At 45.1% G+C, this 19,171-nt stretch overlaps 1 protein-coding gene across 3 annotated transcripts in view; it reads left to right on the forward strand.

The window, feature by feature from the left end:
- The window catches only part of BCAS3 (BCAS3 microtubule associated cell migration factor), a 549,518-nt gene that overhangs the window by 270,215 nt on the left and 260,132 nt on the right, over positions 1–19,171 (forward strand). The window lies entirely within an intron of this gene.

Consider the following 19,171-nt stretch of genomic DNA (forward strand, 5'->3'; position numbering starts at 1 on the left):
TTTCCCCTTGACATTAAGTTCAGTCATGTCCAACTCTAGGGGTGCTCACCTCCATTTCTAAGCCGAAGAGCCAGCGTTGTCCATAGACACCTCCAAAGCCATGTGGCCGGCATAATAATATAGAATAATATTGTAATAAGATAAAGGTTTCCCCTTGACTTTAAGTCCAGTCGTGTCCAACTCTAGGGGTTGGTGCTCATCTCAATTTCTAAGCTGAAGAGCCGGGTTTTCCCCTGACAGTAAGTCCAGTTGTTTCCAGCTCTGGGGGTTGGTGCTCATCTCCATTTCTAAGCCAAAGAGCCGGCGTTGTCCGTAGACACCTCCAAGGTCATGTGGCTGGCTTAATAATATATAATAATATTGTAATGTAGTAATAAGATAAAGGTTTCCCCTTGACATTAAGTCCAGTCGTGTCCAACTCTGGGACTCTGGTGCTCATCTCCATTTCTAAGCCGAAGAGCCGGCGTTGTCTGTAGACACCTCCAAGGTCATGTGGCCAGCATGATGGCTAATACTCCCACCAAAAGCCCTCTTCCTTCTGGGTTGGCTGGCCTGTCAGCTGGCCTGTCAGCCAAGGGAAGGGCTGTTTCTGAGACTCCAAGCAGGAGGGGAGAGCAGGTGTACTGCCCCCTAAATCAGTGTCCATTCCTCCCAAATCCCTCCAATATTTTCTGTTGGTATTGGGGATTCTTGTATTGTGGTATTGTGTTATTGTACTGGTATTGTGGGAAGTTTGGCCCAATTCATTAATTGATGGGGTTCAAGGGTCTCTTTGATTGTAGATGAACTATAAATCCCAGCAACTACAACTCCCCAATGTCAAGGTCAATTTCCTCCAAACTCCACCAGTGTTCACATCTGAGCATATTGAGTATTCATGCCAAGTTTGGTCCAGATCCATCATTGTTTGAGTCCACAGCTCTGGAGGTAGATGAACTACAATTCCAAAATTATAATAATAATAATAATAATAATAATAATAATAATAATAATAATAATAATAACACTTTATTTGTACGCTGCTACCATCTCCCCAAGGGACTTGGTGCGGCTTACATGAGGCCGAGCCCAAATACAACAATACAAGCAATTAAAATAAAAGCATAGACAATAAAGTATGCGACAATTAACAATAACAATTAAAACTGTGGGTAGGCCAAATGTACAGCTAAAATTGGAAATAATGCCGGGGCATGGGCAAAAAGGTGAAAGTGGCGTTTGTGGAAAACATACAAGCAGACCTAAAATGTAAAGTGCTTTGGAGGACAAAATGCTATGGGATCATTATTCTGGGAAGGCACACTGGAACAATTCAAGGTCAATTCAACAATTCAAGGTCAATGCTGATCAAACCCTTCCAGTATTTTCTCTTGGAGTTCTGTGGGTCAAATTTGGTTCAGTTCCATTGTTGGTAGAGTTCAGAATGCTCTTTGATTGTAGGTGAACTACAAATCCCAGCAACTACAACTCCCAAATGACAAAAGCAACCCCCCCCCCCAACCCCACCAGTATTCAGATTTGGGCATATCAGGTATTTGTGCCAAATTTGGTCCAGTGAATGAGAATACACCCTGCATATCAGATATTTACATTATAATTCATAACAGTAGTCAAATTACAGTTATGAAGGAGCAACGAAAATAATGTTATGGTTGGGGGTCACCACAACATGGGGAACTGTATTAAGGGGTTGTGGAATTAGGAAGGTTGAGAACCACGGATTTAGAAGGAAGGGGTGGTAAGAACCCCTCTGTGTTGGAGAGCCTGGAGAGACACTCCCAGTCGGCAATTCTTCTGCTGGCCTAGCAAAAGGCAGCTTATAATTGGAAGCCATGTTTGGAATAATTTGATTTTGTGCCTGCCTTGTCTTTTGCCTGCATGCCAAGGGGTGGAACTGATTTGGGTATCAATTCAGCAAAATTTGTAACCTATTTTTCTATAGATCTGTAGGCTCTTCCTGTTTATTGTCAGCATTGCCATCTTGCCAATGAGATCACTCTTCAAACCTGCTCTTGTCTTTCATATGTGTGTGTCCACGCACATGTGTTTTTAAACTCTCTGGAGAATTCTTGGCTTGAGATGTGCCAGTTTCATTTGACTCCCCCCAGACGCTAATTTGTGCGCGAAAACCGAAAAAGTGGAGACTCTAATTTAATATCTCTAGATCCCAGGCAGCAAAGTGGAAGCGCTTAATCCAATCGGCTTGGTGGATGGCAGGCCTCCCATAGTATGTTGTCTTGCATAGGCAGACATCGTTCGTGGTATCTGGCATGCGTTGCTATGGGGAAGAGAGAGAGCTAGGCTGGTAAATTAATTCCACTATTAAAGAGGAGAAGGAAAGCAATAACCATAAAGAAGCTGAATTGTTTGGAGGGAAGCAACTTAGATTAACAAAAATTGCCGTTGTCTTGGAAATTTGATATGATCTGCCTCTTCTCTCACAACTTATGCAACAAATGCAACAATTTAGAACAAAGTTGTCCTGCCCTTCTCCTTAAAACCTTCCTGTTTGACTAGGAGGCCATTTTAGTAATGGGCAAACTAAAAGCAAAGTCTGGTTAGGTGTCCAAGACGGACTCATCCAACACCACTGGTGGACTTCAGGTTCCTAAACCCAAAATATGTATGATCTGAGACAAAACTGTGTCTGTTTGTGGTCCCCAGTCAGCTTTCGTATGATATTATTTCTAGCTTTTTGCTTGATATTCAAGCAGTGCTTCTTATAAGCTTATAGTGAAGACAACCGTCTCCCCGTCCTTAATGAAGGCCTAACCCCGACATTCCTCCTTCTTGGGTTCCCAAAATTCCTCCTTCTTGGGTTCTACTCCTATCTCATCCAGGGTTTTATCATTGTATCTTGTGCTCTGTGATTCTATGAACTAGGTCTCCATAACACAAACAAATACATGGTAGCTTTACACGCAGCAGCCTTCAAACTGGAGCTTCTCTCACACTGAGGTTTACCTCACACTCCTCAGGACGACACCAACTTTGGCACACTAACTCTAAGAAGCTTTGGCCTGTTCACTCTCTTCTCAAGACAACACTAGCTTTTTCCTGCTTCTTGGCAGAATGGGGTTGGACTGGATGGCCCACAAGGTCTCATCCAACTCTATGATTCTATGAACTAGGTTTCCATAACACAAACAAACAAATACATGGTAGCTTTACATGCAGCAGCCTTCAAACTGGAGCTTCTCTCACACTGAGGTTTACCTCACACTCTTCAGGATGACACCAACTTTGGCACACTAACTCTAAGAGGCTTTGGCCTGTTCACTCTCTTCTCAAGACGACACTAGCTTTTTCCTGCTTCTTGACAGAATGGGATTGGACTGGATGGCCCACAAGGTCTCTTCCAACTCTATGATTCTATGAACTAGGTCTCTATAACACAAACAAATATAGTAGCTTTACACGCAGCAGCCTTCACACTGGAGCTTTCTCACACAAGGCCTCTGTCATACTGAAGTTTACCTCACACTCCTCAGGACAAGACTAGCTTTTTCCTGCTTCTTGGCAGAATGGGGTTAGACTGGAAGACCCACGAGGTCTCTTCCAACTCTATGATTCTATGAACTAGGTTTCCATAACACAAACAAACAAACAAACAAACACATAGTAGCTTTACACCCAGCAGTCTTCACACTGGAACTTTCTCACATGAGGCTTCTCTCACACTGCGGTTTACCTCACACTCCTCAGGACGACACTAGCTTTTTCCTGCTTCTTGGCAGGATGTTGGACTGGATGGCCCATGAGGTCTCTTCCAACTCTATGATTTTATGAACTAGGTTTCCATAACACAAACAAACAAACAAACAAACACATAGTAGCTTTACACGCAGCAGCCTTCACACTGGAACTTTCTCACATGAGGCTTCTCTCACACTGAGGTTTACCTCACACTCCTCAGGACGACACTAGCTTTTTCCTGCTTCTTGGCAGGATGTTGGACTGGATGGCCCATGAGGTCTCTTCCAACTCTATGATTTTATGAACTAGGTTTCCATAACACAAACAAACAAACAAACAAACACATAGTAGCTTTACACGCAGCAGCCTTCACACTGGAACTTTCTCACATGAGGCTTCTCTCACACTGAGGTTTACCTCACACTCCTCAGGACGACACTAGCTTTTTCCTGCTTCTTGGCAGGATGTTGGACTGGATGGCCCATGAGGCCTCTTCCAACTCTATGATTCTATGATTCTAACTGTAGTATACCGCCTTTAGGAATTAGTTATTTTGTGTTATAGACTGCGCAAGAAGATGGCAGTAGCTGAGGAGAGGAACCTTCCGAGTGTTTCCTCCTTCTCCCACCCCCACCGCCCTCCCTTAGGGAAGTATCTGTTCAAACACAAGCGCTCTGCTTACCTGCAGCAGCGATGTAATGGTCTCACATTAGCCGTGGCGGCCGGCGGTTTGATGCGCTATCGCTTCCGTCAGTATGTTTAATTGCCAGCAAATGGCTAAATGGGAAGTTGGGGGGTGAATGGCTGTGGCTGTCTGCCATGCGGAGCAGTAAAAGGAATTCTGGCGCCATTTCAGGGTCGCGATTTGTATCTGTCTATCAGGGTTCAGAATGCAGCCGTTTTCTCTCTGTCTCAGGCCTCTGGATAGCATTTCTGCCAATTGTTTGGCTCCATTAAGTGTGTGGCGGTGGGGTGGAGAGGTGGTGCTAGCGGTAGTGGGGAAGGGGGGCGGAATGAAAGCCTGAATGGTCTGAGCCGCAAGGGGCTACGGATAAGCCCTTTCTTTGTCCGGGCTCAGAACATTGCATTAGGTCTCATTATCCATTTATAATAAGTGACCTTTGCCCCTCCAGGGTCATTGAAGAAATACTCTGTGTGCTTTTCGAACAGAAGATAGCCCTCGATCCGACGACAGACTCAACAATGAACTGTCTGATGGTCCGGTCGAAGGGTATACTTTGGAAGAAAAGGGTTTATAAATATACAGCTTGATGTCTTCTTGGCCTTTCATCTTTTGTTTTGGGCAGGCCGGAGCCAAACAGGGAGCGTCTCTGAAGAAGGAAAAGTAATTTTAGGGTGAAAAAAAATTAATTTTAGTTCCCACTGAATTTAATAGAGTGTGAATTTTTAGTGGTATTAGAAAGAGACTTTCAGGGGGGTGGGGTGGGGTGGGGGGCTTAAAAGGCAGGAACAAGGGAAGCGTTGTCTGTTGTCTAGCTGGACCAAGTGTCCAAAAGCCATGTCCCAAGGGGGGGTTGTAATTGGGCTGACCTACATGGGGTTTTTACTTTCGGGGTGGAGGGATCGGTGACATCTGCTGTCGAAATGAGGAGGCAGAATGCTCAGCTCGTAAGCTTGTAACTTACCTGGACATTTAAAGATTATATATTGACCTTTTCTCCTCGGATGACCATAGGCCATTGTGCTCAATTTCTATTAGGACAGAGAGTGTGGGGCTATAATCGCTTAAAAACAGCCCCGATGAATCAAACCAAAGTTTGGAAATGTTACATTTCTAGAGTTACATTTCAAGCTCTCAAAATTCCTCAACCAACAGGGCTACTGGGAATTCAGGACACTGAGATTAAAGCACTAACATTTCCAAGATCTTGATTAAAACCGTTTTCCACGATGATGCCTGCCAGATGCCTCTATGAAGCTAACCAACAGAACATGGGTACCACAGCTTTCTCCAACATCAGGCATGAAGCCTTGAGCAATCTGTTGGAAGGCTGAGCAAAGGAAGAGAGACACTTTTGAACTGTGGTGTTGAAGGAAAATTCTGAGAGTGCCTTGGACTGAGAAGATCCAACCAGTCCATACTCCAGGGGAAGATCCAACCAGTCCATACTCCAGGAGAAGATCCAACCAGTCTATACTCCTGGGGAAGATCCAACCAGTCCATACTCCTGGGGAAGATCCAACCAGTCCACACTCCAGGGGAAGATCCAACCAGTCCATACTCCAGGAGAAGATCCAACCAGTCCATACTCCAGGAGAAGATCCAACCAGTCCATACTCCAGGAGAAGATCCAACCAGTCCATACTCCAGGAGAAGATTCAACCAGTCCATACTCCAGGAGAAGATCCAACCAGTCCATACTCCAGGAAAAATGCCTGACTACTCACTGGAGGGAAGGATATTAGAGGCAAAGATGAAGAAGGAAAGCTTGGAGAAGAGAATGATCCTGAGGGGAAAGGAAGGAAAAAGGAAGAGGGGCCGACCAAGGGCAAGATGGATGGATGGTATCCTTGAAGTGATTGGCTTGACTTTGAAGGAGCTGTGGGTGGCCACGGCCGACAGGGAGCTCTGGCGTGGGCTGGTCCATGAGGTCACGAAGAGTCAGAAGCAACTGAACGAATAAACAATAACAAACAACATCCAGAAACTTTAACTAGTGGTGACCCTATGAAGGACAGACCTCCAAGTCTGTCTTGCTCAAGCCTTGCAGATTTGGGGTTGTGGCTTCCTCAACTGAGTGTATCCTCTTTGTAAGAATAATATATAATAATATAAATTTATTTATTTGACCAGTCATATGACCATTTCAAAATACAACACGGGGAAAATGGAAGGAAAAAGAAAGAGGGGCTGACCAAGGGCAGGATGGATGGATGGTATCCTTGAAGTGACTAGCTTGACCTTGAAGGAGCTGGGTGTGGACACGGCTGACAGGGAGCTCTGGCATGGGCTGGTCCAGGAGGTCATAAAGGGTTGGAAGTGACTGAACAAATAAACAACCACAATCTGTTGGAAGACTGTTCCTCCATGAGTAGATCTGATTGTCTCTTAAAGCTCTCTGGCCAAGTGGCCATCAACCACATCTTGTGGCAACAAGGATCGTGCTTCTTGGAGGGTGTTGGACTGGCTGACCACGAGGTCTCTTCCAACTCAAGGATTCTATGATTCTAAGTTAATGGAGTATGTGTTGATATTATTAATATCAACAGACATGAAGCATATCCTCTGAATGGCTAAGGGAGACAAAACTAAGCCTACTTTCAGAGAGAGCATCCAGCTCACAGCATTGGGATCACCACTGACAACAACCAGGGTTCTGAGGCAGGAAAGGGGGGGGATGTGTGGCCCTTCAGATGTGCTTGGACCATAACTGCTAGCACCCTTAGCTTTGGTGTTGATGGGTTGACTTGAGGGGCCACACCTCAGGTAGCCCAGTCCTAGAAGGAGCCATATTAGAATTCATGTTGTTGTTTATTTGTTCAGTCGCTTCTGATTCTTCATGACCTCATGGACCAGTCCACACCAGAGCTCCCTGTTGGCCGTGGCCACCCCCAGCTCCTTCAAGGTCAAGCCAGTCACATCCATCCATCTTGTCCTTGGTCGGCTTGGTCCTTCAATTTCCCCCAGCATCATTGTCTTCTCCAAGCTTTCCTTTCTTCTCATGATGTGGCCAAAGTACTTCATCTTTGCCTCTAATATCCTTTCCTCCAATGAGCAGTTGGGCTTTATTTCCTGAAGTATGGACTGGTTGGATCTTCTCGCGGTCCAAGGCACTCTGAGAACTTTCCTTATTTATTTGATGCACTTATTAACCGCCATTCTCAGCCCTTATGGGCGACTCATGGCGGTGTACAGTACACATAAAAAGACAGATACAAAGGCCAGTATCAACAACATATAACTATACGACAAATACAAACTACATAAAAATCCGCTTCGTCTCTTAGTAGAATCATAGCCAGTCTCATCTTCCTTATACCATTCCAGTTCTCATTACCGTAATGTTGTTGCTTAGCACTTAATTAAATGCCCTCTCGAACAGCCAGGTCTTAAGGCTTTTCCGAAAGGACATGAGGGAGGGCGCCTGTCTGATGTGTGCTGGGAGAGTGTTCCACAGCCGGGGGGCCACCACCGAGAAGGCCCTATCTCTCGTCCCCGCCAGGCGTGCCTGTGAGGCAGGCGGGATCGAGAGAAGGGCCTCCCCAGACGATCTCAAGGTCCTCGTGGGCTCGTAGGCCAAGATGCGGTCAGAAAGGTATTTTGGGCCGGAACCGTTTAGGGCTTTGTAGGCCAAGACCAGCACCTTGAATTGGGTCCGGTAGCAAATCGGCAGCCAATGGAGCTGGGACAACAAGGGCGTTGTGTGCTCCCTGCTACCCGCTCCAGTTAGTACTTTCCTTAGAATCCATACGTTGTGATATTTCTATCAAAATCTCATTGACAGGTTATAAAAAGTTTGCAAGAGAGCAGATAGGAGAAGATGTACTAGTCATCCAACCTATATAGAGCTATAAAGGAAAAAACTAGAACTAGAACCTTCGATTGGGCCCAGAAGCACATTGACTTCCCACATCCATGGAAGGATGGCAGTCTTTTAAAGTATGACATACATTTCGTTTATTTTCCTTTTATTTGTCAAGTTTGTTTCCCAGAATCCTACCAGAGCGAGAGGGCACTTTCCGTTTACGGGTATCATCTCCTCGGCCTGGAGATATTTACGCATATATGTATATAAAATTTATGGAGAAGTCCTACAGAAATTCAAGGAGGCTGATACCAAGAATTAATATATTAACTGCTGTGCCGCATTCTTTGACAAATTGCTTACTAAATACATCAAAATTGATTGGCCATTGTGTGTTTTTTGAATTGACAAATGAGTGCATTAAGGGAAGGAGAGAAATCCATTAATTACAGCTGCCCTCCACCGTAGGAAATGTAATGATATAAATATAGATTTTGTTAAAACAAACAAACTGCTCCCCTTCACTTCACTCCCTCTGGACTTCTTTGTAGTGTTTTCTGGTAAGCTTACCTGGCAGATCTTCACTATGAAATCTCTGTGGAGAGCCCTTGGAGACGGGATAGCAGGATCTCGAAAGACTGGGAATGAGAGACAGAGAATCTTCTTGTTGAATTCAGATGAGGCATCACACTCCTCTAAGCTTTTTGGGCATCAAGGGGCTCTAAACTGACTTGTTTGGTAAGCAACTTGATGTGAATACGGCTCTGATCAAGACCATATCATCCCAAATGAGCCTGACTGGATTCTGAGACCATTCAGGACCTTCTTGGACTCTCACCACTATCAAAGCCAAGTCTTCTTGGTCGCTGCCCTTAGCCTCTGAACCTCCCTTCCTGCGGAGGCCAGAAAGGCCCCAATCTTGTTGTCTGTCAATCAGAAAGTTTTTTTGTTTTTTGATGCCCGGGAGACTAGGACACAGAACAATGGCTTCAAACTACAGGAAAGAACTTCCTGAAGAACTTCTTGACTGTGAGAGCTGTTCAGCAGTGGAACTCTCTGCCTCAGAGTGTGGTGGAGGCTTCTTCTTTGGATGCTTTTAAACAGAGGCTGGATGTCGAGGGTGCTTTGAATGCAATTTTCCTGCTTCTTGGCAGAATGGGGTTGGACTGGATGGCCCATGAGGTCTTTGCCAACTCTATGATTTTGGGAGTTGAAGGACAAAACATCTGCGGACCTACAGGTTGAGAACCACTACTTTAAAGGCTCAATCCTCAGCCACTTTATGGCCTATCTGTGTAAAACCTGTCTCAGTTGTAGACCCCCATTTACAACTGAATGCCTGCCAAGTTTCAAAACAACTCACCAATCTACTGATTTTTTAGAATTATTTTAAGTTTTAAACATAACATTTTAAAGCAGAGGCTGGGCCGTCTGTGGGGTATGATTTGAATGCGATTTTCTTGCTTCTTGGCAGGGGGTTGAGCTGAATGGCTCACGAGGTGTCTTCCAACTCAATGATTCAATGATTCTGTGATTCTAATATGTCTAAGGTCTGCTGTATTGTTTTAAACTCAACTGTTTATAACAGCTTTTTATCTTTTTCATTGCAATATACTCTTCTAAGTGCAGCTCTGAATTGTTTTAATGCTGTGATTAATTCTATTTTAATGTCTAGACTTAATAAGGGAGCAGTGGTGGTGTAGTAGGTTAAACCCCTGAGCTGCTGAACTTGCTGACTAAATAGTCGGTGGTTCAAATCCGCAGGACGGGGTGAGCTTCTGTTGTCAGCTCCAGCTTCTGCCAACCTAGCAGTGCAAAAACATGCAAATGTGAGTAGATCAATTGGGCAGAAAGGTAATGGTGCTCCATGCAGTCATTTCGGCTACATTACCTAGGAGGTGTCTACAGACAATGCTGGCTCCGGTTTATAAATGGGAATGAGCACCACTCCCTAGAGTCAGAATTGACTTGAATTATTGTCAAGGGAAACCGTTACTTTTACTAGACTCATTAAAATATGAGGGTTATCTAGAAAGTAAGGTTACAAGGCATGTAGCTCTTGTGGGGAATTTTCTCGGGGGAAGTTGATATCACTGCCATGTAGTGGAAATCCAGTGGAAGTGTACGAGCCCTGCCTGTCATCAGTAGCTCATTGACTGGCATTGTGGTGAAGGTTAGGGATGAGCGGCCTCATTCCATTTCTCTCCAAGTGTAAAGTTTGCACTTTACGAGGGATATCCGGAAAGTAAGGTTACAAGGCACATAGCTGTCATGGGGAATTTTCTCGGGAGAAGTTAGTATCATTGTCGTGTAGCAGGAAGCAACTGGAAGTGAACAAGCACTGCCAGTCGTCAGTAGCTCATTGACCGGCATTGTGGTGAAGGTTAGAGATGAGCGACCTCATTCCGTTTCTCTCCAAGTGTGAAGTTTGCACTTTACGAGGGATATCCAGAAAGTACCGTTACAAGGCACATAGCTGTCATGGGGAAATTTCTCAGGAGAAGTTAGTATCACTGTCATGTAGCAGGAAGCAAGTGGAAGTGATCGAGCACTGCAGTTGCCAGTAGCTCATCGACTGGCATTGTGGTGAAGGTTAGAGATGAGCGGCCTCATTCCGTTTCTTTCCAAGTGTGAAGTTTGCACTGTATGAGGTTTATCCTGAAAGTAAGGTTACAAGGCATGTAGCTCTTGTGGGGAATTTTCTCGGGGGAAGTTGATATCACTGCCATGTAGTGGAAATCCAGTGGAAGTGTACGAGCCCTGCCAGTCATCAGTAGCTCATCGACTGGCATTGTGGTGAAGGTTAGGGATGAGCGGCCTCATTCCATTTCTCTCCAAGTGTAAAGTTTGCACTTTACGAGGGATATCCGGAAAGTAAGGTAACAAGGCACATAGCTGTTATGGGGAATTTTCTTGGGAAAAGTTCGTATCACTGCCGTGTAGCGGGAAGCCAGTGGAAGTGAACGAGCACTGCCAGTCATCAGTAGCTCATCGACTGGCATTGTGGTCAAGGTTAGAGATGAGCAGCCTCATTCTGTTTCTCTCCAAGTGTGAAGTTTGCACTTACGAGGGATATCCAGAAAGTACAGTTACAAGGCACATAGCTGTCATGGAGAATTTTCTCAGAAGTTAGTATCACTGTCATGTAGCAGGAAGCAAGTGGAAGTGAATGAACACTGCCAGTCATCAGTAGCTCATCGACTGGCATTGTGGTGAAGGTTAGAGATGAGCGGCCTCATTCTGTTTCCTGCCAAGTGTGAAGGTTGCGCTGTAATATGCTACCTAAATGCTAAGGGCATGAACGCCACTGCAATTCGTGGCGAAATCATTTCAGTTTATGGAGATAACGTAATGTGACAAAATGGGTTTGGAATATATTGTGAGTCTATGAAGAAACGTTGTAGAGCCATCCAAAACAAATGTCATGGGATGCTGACGGCGGAGTCTATCTCATGATAATGTGTGTCTGCACACCGCTCATGTAACACAAGACCAACTTGAGTAGACCTAGTGAATCAGTAGGATTTATCTCTGTTTTGATGTGCCCTTCAGCAGTTGGTGCAATGGATCCTTGAGACAAAACCCCATAGGGTTCAGAACATACAAATCAAGGAGGCCTTTCTTTTCCACAGTTAGGCTCTGTTGCCTGACAAAGAGTTGGACAGCTGTACAAAAAGTTCTTTAAAATCCATTTGGTGAAGTCAAAAGTGATCAGCTCAGTCCTTCTCCCCCTGCTTGCCCCCTTTTTGTAGACTTCTTGAACATATCGTGATTTCAGGGAAAGGAAATCTGCCCCCGTGTCACTGCCCACAACTCCTTAGATGAAGTGCTAAGGTCACCGCGATAAACATTTTCATGTCTTAACATAACCTTTTCTAAGCCAGCCTGCATTACCTCTCTTTTACTTGAAAGGCGTCTGTAAGTGGAAACGTCAGTGTCCGCATTCCGTGGGGAAACGGAAACGTAAAGATTGTGTGTGTGTTTTTATCCCCCCCCCCCCTTCCCCAAGTACTCCTTGAGACCTGACTGGTGTTGGCCTTTTCCTGAAGACAGGGAGGTTAAGTGGTGAAAGGAAGTGCAAATAATAATTCCATTTCCAAGCGTACGGCAAAGGGAAATGAGGAGAAGCAGGGCTCCATGGACTTGGACAGGCAACCGTTCTCTGGAGACTCCAAGACCCTCTTGTTGCGTCTTGTTACCTAGCAGCCGGATATATTTGAACACGCCAGAATGAGATGTCCTGATCAACCCTGGGCTGTTTATGTGGGTGTCAGAAGGTTGCTAGTGTTATTACACGAGGGTTGAATGAAAAGTAATGCCTCCACTTTTGTTACTTGGGTTTGGATGGGAATATTTTAATAAATCAAATGCAGAAATCATTCTTAGAATGTGCTCTTTAACTACCACTATTCACTTTTCCACATAATCACCAGACAATTGGATACATTTCTGCCAACGATGAACAAGTTTTCTGAAGCCGTCACGGAAGAAGCCGACACTCTGTTTTCTCAACCAGCGTCTCACAGTTCTCTCATCTTGGGTACCCATTGTGCATAGATATTTCGATAGCCAAGCAAAGCAATAATGTGACCCACACGTTCTTGTGAAATGCCAATTATGCTTGAAATTTCTCTCTGAGTGATACAATGATCGTGATACACTCTTTTTCCACAACTTCTTTCATTATTGGGAACAGATGGAACTCAAACGGTGCTAAATTTGGACTGTATGGATGATGTCGTACGGTGGTGAGATCCAGTCTCTGAAGTTGTGCTGTGGACCCATCTTGCACAGATCTTCCGATAGCCAAGCAGAGCAATAATGTGACCAACAGGTTCTTGTGAAATGCTGATTATGCTTGAAATTTCTCTCTGAGTGATACGACAATTGTCTTGAATCAAGTCAACTTTTGCTTGTGAAACTCAGTGGTTGCTGTCACAGGACGTCCAACTCTTTGTCACGCAAGTCAGATGTTCCCACCTCAACATCTTTAAACTTACTCGCCCAACGACACACAGTACTCACATCAACACAATAATCATAAACAGCTTGCATTCTCTGCTGAATCTCCTTTGGGGTGACACCTTCTGCTGTCAAGAATTCAATGACTGCATGTTGCTTAAGTCACAGTGACCAACCGTCTGTGAAGGGTTCCATACTTCACACTTTAATAACACAATCATGCAATGCTAGGGCTTCCCTCCAAAATGGAACTGTAGAGGAGAGTCTACTGAACAAGCCAGTACCTGCCACATACCAGTACTGCCATCTGTTGAAGAGTTTCGAAGGTGGAGGTATTACTTTTCATTCAACCCTTGTATAATGCTCTATTGGTTACTCTATGCGCCCATTTTGGCCATTTCTCAGCCTCTCCCAATTCACCTTTCAAACACTACATCCCAACACTGGAAGTAGTTTTGAAAGCAGAAGAATTAAAATAACTTTCAGATGCCTACAAACAATAATAACATGCTGAAATGGTTCTTTTTGCCGGGTCTTGCCTGGTCATCTGGAACTTCTTAAAAGACGGTGGTAGTTGGAGAGAGTTTGGGAAGGGGGAGACGCCATCAACATGGAGGGGTCAGTTTTCAAAGCGGCATGGGGAGGATTTAGCTGTGCGAGCCCTCCTGACGCTAATGGGAGTCAAACGGCTAAATCCTGGCGCTTGGCTTTGAAAATTTACTACTAAGCCTCTTGACTTCTCACTACATACTTTGATTGTAACAGTAATCCATGGTTAACATAATTTTCCCGACAATGATGTCAAACATACTTTTGAAGTTGGTGAATTATAGAAAGAGTTACCTCTTCCGTAACACTTTAAAGATGGCCCCATCAGGGCGATTTCACAGTCGGCCCTCCTTGTTGAATTTATGTCTCGAACACAAGAGGAGATGGGAAGTTGTTGCCCATGCTTGGGTTGCTGGCCGCAAGATGTATTTATTTCGTATCAAAAGCATTGCATAAATTAGTATACAACTGATAAAAATAGAAGGAACGCAGGTGGCTAAATATCTTTTGACCAAAAACGGGCAACCGCAATGGCATTGTCTGTAGCCTCCAACAATTCTTCCTCTGTACATGAGGCAGGGCATAGTGGACAAGCATATAGATGCAGAGTTGTCTGTACATGAGGCAGGGCATAGTGAACAAGCATATAGATGCGGAGTTGTCTGTACATGAGGCATGGCATAGTGAACAAGTATATAGATGCGGAGTTTTCTGTACATGAGACAGGGCATAGTGAACAAGCATATAGATGCGGAGTTTTCTGTACATGAGGCAGGGCATAGTCAACAAGCATATAGATGCGGAGTTGTCTGTACATGAGGCATGGCATAGTGAACAAGCATATAGATGCGGAGTTTTCTGTACATGAGACAGGCCATAGTGAACAAGCATATAGATGCGGAGTTGTCTGTACATGAGGCAGGGCATAGTCAACAAGCATATAGATGCAGAGTTGTCTGAACCTGAGGCAGGGCATAGGGGACAAGCATAGAGATGTGGAGTTGTCTGTACATGAGGCAGGGCATAGTGAACAAGCATATAGATGCGGAGTTGTCTGTATATGAGGCAGGGCATAGTGAACAAGTATATAGATGCGGAGTTGTCTGTACATGAGGCATGGCATAGTGAACAAGCATATAGATGCGGAGTTTTCTGTACATGAGACAGGGCATAGTGAACAAGCATATAGATGCGGAGTTTTCTGTACATGAGGCAGGGCATAGTGAACAAGTATATAGATGCGGAGTTGTCTGTACATGAGGCATGGCATAGTGAACAAGCATATAGATGCAGAGTTTTCTGTACATGAGACAGGGCATAGTGAACAAGCATATAGATGCGGAGTTGTCTGTACATGAGGCAGGGCATAGTCAACAAGCATATAGATGCAGAGTTGTCTGAACCCGAGGCAGGGCATAGGGGACAAGCATAGAGATGTGGAGTTGTCTGTACATGAGGCAGGGCATAGTGAACAAGCATATAGATGCGGAGTTGTCTGTATATGAGGCAGGACATAGTGACCAAGCATACAGATGTGGAGTTGTCTGTACATGAGGCAGGCCATAGCGGACAAGCATACAGATGTGGAGTTGTCTGTACATGAGGCAGGCCATAGCGGACAAGCATACAGATGTGGAGTCATCTGTTCTGCTCCACAGTCATACAAGGTGTGGGATTCTTTTGTTGTTGTTGTTCATACGTTCAGTCGTCTCCGACTCTTCGTGACCTCATGGACCAGCCTACGCCAGAGCTCCCTGTCGGCCGTTACCACCCCCAGCTCCCTCAAGGTCAGTCCAGTCACTTCAAGGATGCCATCCATCCATCTTGCCCTTGGTCGGCCCCTCTTCCTTTTGCCTTCCACTTTCCCCAGCATAATTGTCTTCTCTAGGCTTTCCTGTCTCCTCATGATGTGGCCAAAGTACTTCAACTTTGTCTCTAGTATCTTTCCCTCCAGTGAGCAGTCGGGCTTTATTTCCTGGAGGATGGACTGGTTGGATCTTCTCGCAGTCCAAGGCACTCTCAGCACTTTCCTCCAACACCACAGCTCAAAAGCATCGATCTTCCTTCGCTCAGCCTTCCCTAAGGTCCAGCTCTCGCATCCGTAGGTTACTACAGGGAATACCATGGCTTTGACTAGGCGGATCTTTGTTGCCAGTCTGATGTCTCTACTCTTCACTATTTTATCGAGACTGGACATTGCTCTCCTCCCAAGAAGTAAGCGTCTTCTGATTTCCTGGCTACAGTCTGCATCTGCAGTAATCTTTGCGCCTAGAAATACAAAGTCTGTCACGGCCTCCACGGTTTCTCCCTCTATTTCCCAGTTGTCAATCATTCTTGTTGCCATAATCTTGGTTTTTTTGACGTTTAGCTGCAACCCAGCTTTAGCGCTTTCTTCTTTCACCTTGATTAGAAGGCTCCTCAGCTCCTCCTCGCTTTCGGCCATCAGAGTGGTGTCATCTGCATATCTGAGGTTGTTAATGTTTCTTCCAGCAATTTTCACCCCAGCCTTGCATTCATCCAGCCCCGCACATCGCATGATGTGTTCTGCATACAAGTTAAAAAGGTTGGGTGAGAGGATGCAGCCTTGCCGTACGCCTTTCCCAATCTTGAACCAGTCTGTTGTTCCATGGTCAGTTCTTACTGTTGCTACTTGGTCCTTGTACAGATTCCTCAGGAGAGAGACAAGGTGGCTTGGGATGCCCATCCCACCAAGAACTTGCCACAATTTATTATGATCCACACAGTCAAAGGCTTTAGAATAGTCAATGAAGCAGAAGTAGATGTTTTTCTGAAACTCCCTGCCTTTCTCCATTATCCAGCGGATATTGGCAATCTGGTCTCTCGTTCCTCTGCCTTTTCTAAACCCAGCTTGAACATCTGGCAACTCTCGCTCCATGTATTGCTGGAGTCTTCCTTGCAGGATCTTGAGCATTACCTTACTGGCATGAGAAATAAGGGCCACTGTACGGAAGTTGGAGCAGTCTTTCGCATTTCCCTTTTTTGGTATGGGGATATAAGTTGATTTTTTCCAGTCTGATGGCCATTCTTGTGTTTTCCATATTTGCTGGCAAATGGCATGCATCACCTTGACAGCATCATCTTTTAAGATTTTAAACAGTTCAGCTGGGATCCCGTCGTCTCCTGCTGCCTTGTTGTTAGCAATGCTTCTTAAGGCCCATTCAACCTCACTCCTCAGGATGTCTGGTTCTAATTCATTCACCACACTGTCAAAACTATCCTCAATATTATTATCCTTCCTATACAGATTTTCTGTATAGTCTCGCCACCTTCTCTTGATCTCTTCAGCTTCTGTTAGGTCCCTGCCATCTTTGTTTCTTATCATACCAATTTTTGCCTGAAATTTACCTCCAATGTTTCTAATTTTCTGGAAGAGGTCTCTTGTCCTTCCTATTCTGTTGTCTTCTTCCACTTCCATGCATTGCTTATTTAAAAATAGTTCCTTATCTCTTCTGGCTAACCTCTGGAATTGCGCATTTAACTGGGCATATCTCCCCTTTTCACTGTTTCCTTTTGCTTTCCTCCTTTCTTGGGCTACTTCCAGTGTCTCAGCAGACAACCATTTTGCCTTCTTGGTTTTCTTTTTCTTTGGGACGTACTTTGTTGCCGCCTCCTGAACAATGTCGCGGACTTCTGTCCATAGTTCTTCTGGGACTCTGTTTACTAAATCTAGTCCTTCAAATCTGTTCTTCACTTCCACTGTATATTCGCTAGGAATGTTAGTGAGATCATATCTAACTGGTCTATGTATTTTCCCTAATCTCTTTAGTTTTATTCTAAATTGGGCAATAAGAAGTTCGTGATCTGAGCTACAGTCAGCCCCAGGTCTTGTTTTCACCGACTGGATGGATGTCCGCCACCTTTGGCTGCAAAGGATGTAGTCAATCTGATTTCGGTGTTGACCATCTGGTGAGGTCCATGTATAAAGCCGTCTTTTAGGTTGTTGGAAGAGAGTATTCGTTATACACAGCGAGTTTTCCTGGCAAAATTCTATCAGCCTGCGTCCCGCTTCATTTTGTTCTCCCAGACCATGCTTGCCTGTGATCCCAGTTGTCATTTGACTTCCCACCTTGGCATTCCAGTCTCCTGTAATGAAAATAATGTCTCTTTTTGGTGTATTATCCAGTAGGTCCTGCAGATCCTCATAGAACTGATCTACTTCTGCTTCTTCAGCAGCTGTGGTTGGGGCATATATTTGGATCACTGTAATGTTGAAAGGCTTTCCTTGCACTCGAATTGAGATCATTCTGTCATTTTTTGGGTTGTATCCAAGCACCGCTTTAGCGAATTTCTTATTAATTATGAAGGCTACTCCATTTCTTCGATGTTCCTCTTGTCCGCAGTAGTAGATCTGGTGGTCATCTGATGTGAAGTGGCCCATTCCAGTCCATTTCAGTTCGCTGACCCCCAGAATGTCTATCTTTAGTCTTGACATCTCACCAATAACAACATCCAATTTGCCCTGGCTCATAGATCTTACATTCCAGGTTCCTATGGTGTGTTGATCTTTAGAGCATCGGATTCGTCGTTCACCTCCAGTACCGTCGGCCGCTAGCCTTCCTTTCGGCTTTGAGCTAGCTGCGTCATCACATCTGGGGCTAGTTGAACTTATCCTCTGCTCCTCCCCAGTAGCATTTTGGCCATCTTCCGACCTGGGAGTCCCATCTTCCAATGGCATACCGACATATCTCTGGTTGTACTGGTCCATTTAGTTTTCTTGGCAAGGATACTGGAGTGGTTTGCCATTGCCTTTCCCAGGGATCACGCTTGGTCTGACCTCTCTGCCACAACCGTCCCGTCTTGGGTGGCCCTTCACGGTTTCGCTCATGACATCATTGAGGTGCTCAAGCTCCAGCGCCCCGACAAGGCGGTGATCCTTTGCTGGAGGGGATTCTTTTAGGTCGTGCCATTTTGCCAGGTTGTCTTTTGATCTGCCCAATCCACTTCTGAGTCTATTCAGGGACTTCCAAGTTGCCCATTCTTGGTTTGCCCCGGGAGGAAGACCCTCTCTTGTGGGGGGGGGGGCATCTCGTTGGGGTTTCCTGGTTGAGCTACCCAGAGGGATACCCTTGCTGTTGCTGGGGGGATGCCAAAAAGAGTGGTAGTTCTCATAAAGCTTTCCCTTGATTTTAGTCTACTGGGAGGAGGCTGGTAGCCATGCAGTGGGTGGCTTTCACAGTGTCCAACCTTATTTCTCTCACATTTAGCAGCAACTTCCTCTCGCGCATCAGGGTGGTAATGCCAGCTCGCTTGTAGAGTTTATCAACAGGTGTAGGTTTAAGACATCCTGTGATTATTCTGCATGTTTCATTCAATGCTATGTTCACCTGCTTTGCATGGGCAGACCTATGCCAAACAGGGCATAAATTGGCCGCAAGATTTGACGTCTCTACTGCCCAGGCATGGCAGTGCTGTCAGCCTAACTGGGCTGAGCTTTTGACAGAAGCTGTCTATGCCCT

The sequence above is a fragment of the Anolis sagrei genome, chromosome 11 (assembly GCF_037176765.1).
Source record: "Anolis sagrei isolate rAnoSag1 chromosome 11, rAnoSag1.mat, whole genome shotgun sequence".
Taxonomy (NCBI): domain Eukaryota; kingdom Metazoa; phylum Chordata; class Lepidosauria; order Squamata; family Dactyloidae; genus Anolis; species Anolis sagrei.